Genomic DNA, 4,638 nt, shown 5'->3' on the forward strand with positions numbered 1-4,638 from the left:
GGCAGATGGTCATCCTCAACGAGATGTAAGCATAGTACTTCGTTACTTCAATGCAGTATCCAAAAACATCAACAACTTTCTGTCAAAGGCAGTGAATGTAATTGAACTTGTTGTGGAGACTGGGACACTCCATGCCTTTTATTGCAATATATGCTTGTCTACTGATGCGAACCAGGTGGAAAAGAGCCCCGTGTTAAAATCACTTCGCGGCAGATTATCATCAACGAAATATCTGCAATGTACTTGGTGACTTCAATGCGGTACCCAGCTGTGGTCGATTTGCGTCCAGGGTGCCTATTGGTTCCCATGGCTTAGCTGACAAAGTAGAGAAAACAGTCCTTCCCTGGGGGTTTTCAAGGTCCCAGAGACTGACAATAACTGGCTTCTAGCATCGCGCCCTGACCTACGCTCCATATAGCAATGTAGTAATGTAGTAATGGATACCGGGTGACAGACCAATCTGTTTTAGCGGCCGGTCGAGGATCCTCCAGCTGCAGGGTTTTCCAGAGGCGAGATCTATGGTAGGGGTCTTTCTTATTTCATTTATTTATTCTTACTTATTTATTTACTTTTTATTATAAACCGTCTTCTAGGACACCCGTGAATTGAAGTTTTCCTCCCCACAACCTTTTCTTCTGAAGCCTTTTCCTCGTTTATTTTCTTGTGCTGTTGCTGCTCTGTGCTTCCGGAAGCCGTTACATTTTATATTTTGGTCTTCTATTTTCGGCTGCTTCAATTTCCTCTCTGGCTGATTTCTTTGGCGCAGGGAGATCCCTTCGTTTTTCCATAAGATCTTCTGTTGCATGGGAGAACTTGCCTGCTAGAGATATGCTGGATTACCAGTCTTTGGCCACGTCGATTAGAGGTTTGGTGGTTACTCAGATCGGCGATGCTTCTTTGCTATTATCCGAAGATGCTTGTTCTAGAATCATATTATATATCTTTTTTCGATTCTAATTAATTTTTCCAGGTTCTCTTTTGCTAATCCAGTCGGTTTTGTCTTGGAGGGAAGAGTTTTCGACTTTAAAGCACCGTGTCGAGTTTGACCCTGCTAAGAGCCATTCGACGGTCGCTCAGAACGTTGGAGTCACTGAGGAGTAAAACGGGTTTTTTTTACGATTTCGAATTTGTCTGAATGTGGTCGATCTCACTGTCATAGTTTGAGCTCATTATATTGATAAATGGATTTTCAGTCGTTACAGCGCTCTGTAGAGGTCGTAAAAGCTGTCGATCTCCTCTTGGCTAAAAAGAGATGTGGGGGCATTAATTTGGATGATTTTCCCTAGAAAGCGACTCCACCTTATGTCTTTTTGTTAGCATTATTATTATTTATAATTTATTTAGTTATTAATTGTCATTTCTCCTTTTGATGCTGAGTTGGACTATTTTCTTCACCTTGTCTACGGATATTCGCTAATCCCGATGATTTCCCAAATTAGGTTAGGTTTATAAGTTTTTAAACATTATATTTTCCCATTTTTGTAACATTGTCATATGTGAGAATACGTAAAATTATAAGTTTGAGTACAACTGATATGGAAATCAAACACTGTATTAACCAATTAACCTTCTTAGCAAGCGTGAACGTGACTTCAATGCCAACAAGAAATCAAACCCCGACTATACAAAATCATTAAAAAAAAAAAAACTATTAAATTATAAATCAAAAGTTTTAAAAACTGTTAAACAAAACAATTTGAAATACGCGCGTTTCCCCCGGCCCTCGCCAGAGCCATCTATCGGCGGCCGACGAAACTAATCCGTGTTTTGGTCAGACGAAGAGAGGAAAATACTTCCAAGGTGAACTTCCCTCATGCTCCAGGTGAGGCCTTTTTTGCGCCCTTTTCGCCCCCTTTTTGCGCTGGCGGGGGACTGGGGAGGAGGGAGAAGAGGGAGACGCGGAGGAAGAGGTGAGGGAGATAGGGGAAGAGAGGGAGAGAGACGAAATAAATCGCTTTTTGATATGGCGATGCTGGGGGAGGGTGTCCGGCCAGGCTGAGATTTTGCAATTAATGCTTATTTTTGCTATTACTATTATCATATTTCTCTCTCTCTCTTTACATATTAATTCATTCGTCACTGACTCTCACTCTGTATACTGGGAACAAGAAAATAACTATCTCGTTTTAGGAATAACTGGAACATTTTAAATGTGACAGTTCCAAACACCGTTAATTATTTATTTCGTTTTGTCATTGTGTAGAAAAAATAAAAAAATAATAAAAAAGAAGATATGCAAACCAGATTCTCTGTTTCTGGCTATTTTGGGAGGCTTAAGTGTGTTTGTCAACTAAAGATATAAAAGTAATTAATTCTGTCTCTAGTCTTGATAGTATACAAGGTGTAAATATTAAAGGAAATGTTGTGTCATCCAATAAGATCTTATTTTCAGTGTGACAAAGTTTGGTTATATACTGATTTTTATCTTCCTCTCATTCTCTCTCTCAATTTTTTCCTTTCTCTCCTATTCCTTCTTATTCCTTTCCCCCTCTTTTTCCTCTCATTCCTTCTCATTCTCTCATTTACCTTCTCTGTCCTCTCTTTTTTTTCTTCTCTCTATCTCTATCTATTTCTCTCCCTCCCCATCCCCTCCCCTCCCCTCCCCTCTCTCCTTCCCACTCCCCTCTCCCCCCAATCTCCCTCTCCCCTCCTTCCTTCCCTCCTCCCCTTTCTCCCCCTCCCCCTCAACCCCCCCCTTAGTCCCCCTCCCCTCTGCCTCAGTGCCCCCCCTCCCCTCCCCCTGGTTGACATGGCAACAGGTACCAGGTTCACATCTTTTCAAACCTGGTTTTTGTGTTGTCCTCTTCCCTGGGAGTCCCTAGAACAGGACAGTGCCTTGACATAAGTTGGTTTTGTCTTTTTTCTAATTTTATGTGTGTTCTCTTAATTTTGTTTTGGTGGATATCTAATAATTCTTTGTTTGTTTTTATTATTGTTATTGTGGAGTGACTTTGAGGTTTTTGTTATTGTTTTTTGTGTTTTGTCACATTTTTGGCAATACTTGTGCGTGAAAATCTCCCAGGCAAGTGGTTTGAAAACATCCTGTAGCAGTGATTTCAGGAAGAAGAATTGAAATTGGAGAGGAATTAGATTGCTCTTCTGTGTAATACATCCCTTTGTAGTGCACATTAGTAAGGTGACACAAGAACTAAGAGTTTGTAAATCATTACCTTTGTGATTTGTGATTGTTTTATATCTAATGCCACTGGTGGTTGTTCCTTTCTGTCTTTGCTTCAGAATCTCAGACTTTTGCTCAAGATGTTCAGTGCTAACTTCCGCTCAATATTTCTAGCTGTTGCTTTATTCCCTTGAGCTTATTTGGGACAATTTTGATGAGTGACTGTGATTTTTGTCAGTGACATTAAATGGCATTGATTACTTGATTGAATCCTACATTGATTGTATATAAAAAAAAAAAGTTAATTGATGGAGAAACATGTTAATTGCAGCAGCTCTTTCAACCTTTGCCTATTATGTGGGAGATCTTTATGTGCTATATTTTAAGGGTGCTGATAAATTCTCATTCTATCTAACCTATAAGTATAGTATTAAGTTTCATTGGATTTCCTGGAACGATATTACTTACAAGAAAAAAATAAAATTAATGTTTTATGTTTCTGTAATACATTTCCAGTATCTCTCATAGGTGCTGTTTCCATATTTACCACTAAAATTCTTTGACTCTTGCTCTTTTAAGCAATGTTTAATGAAATGTGTGAATATTTGAAAAATCTGGGGGGGGGGGGGGGGGAAATTGTCTCATGAAAAAGGTAAAAAAGACTGTAAATAAGATTTTTGGACCCTTTCGGCACAACACACTGGGGTGGCAAGAGGTGTAACGTGTGGAAATAGTAGGGCTCCTCAACATGATTATTGTAATAAGCCACACCTATTGCAAAGTCATTCTGAAGCCACATGGGATGGATATTAGTATTTAAAATACTGTGATATGGCAAAAGGGGCTCAGCAGAAATTTAATCCAATTTACGCAGAGTAATAGTATAATACAATAAGCTTCGTATGAATGACATTTGGAAGCATCATAATTTTATAGAAAATAACTAATCTTGAGTATGAGTATCAGATAGGCCCACTGAGATATTCAATTTAGACGTCAGTGATACACAGCAAGGGAAATAAAATGGGAGGGTTCATTCATGTGCAGGTGTAGGTGTATGTGTATGTGCTGATGAGAGTGTGTAGGTGTAGGTGTGTTTTTCATTACCATAGTAGCTAAGGTATGTGTGCTAGATGAATAATCTGTTTTGAAACCTCTGTGACCATGACAAGAATTAATATGAGGGAATTAAATAGAAAGTTTTTTTAATATATTCATTTGCTATTAATTTTCACGTTAACTTGATTTAAAAGGCAGATTACATCACTGCTTAGGGGGAATAGTGGCTGGCTACCATAGAACAACCTTTTAAGAGACTACACACTGCTAATTCAGGGATTGTTTGCTATGTCTCTATGCTCTTGGAGTCTTTATTCTCAAGAAGTGTAAAATATGTGTGTGAACAACTTTGGAAGGTGTGGCTCTGCATACAGATGTACGGCTGGTGCATCTGCACCAGCATTATCAAGTTTTCCCTAACGGCTGTCACCATGCCCACAAACTTGTGTCAACTCTTGTCA

The sequence above is a fragment of the Penaeus chinensis genome, chromosome 3, assembly GCF_019202785.1.
Source record: "Penaeus chinensis breed Huanghai No. 1 chromosome 3, ASM1920278v2, whole genome shotgun sequence".
NCBI classification, from domain to species: Eukaryota; Metazoa; Arthropoda; class Malacostraca; order Decapoda; family Penaeidae; genus Penaeus; species Penaeus chinensis.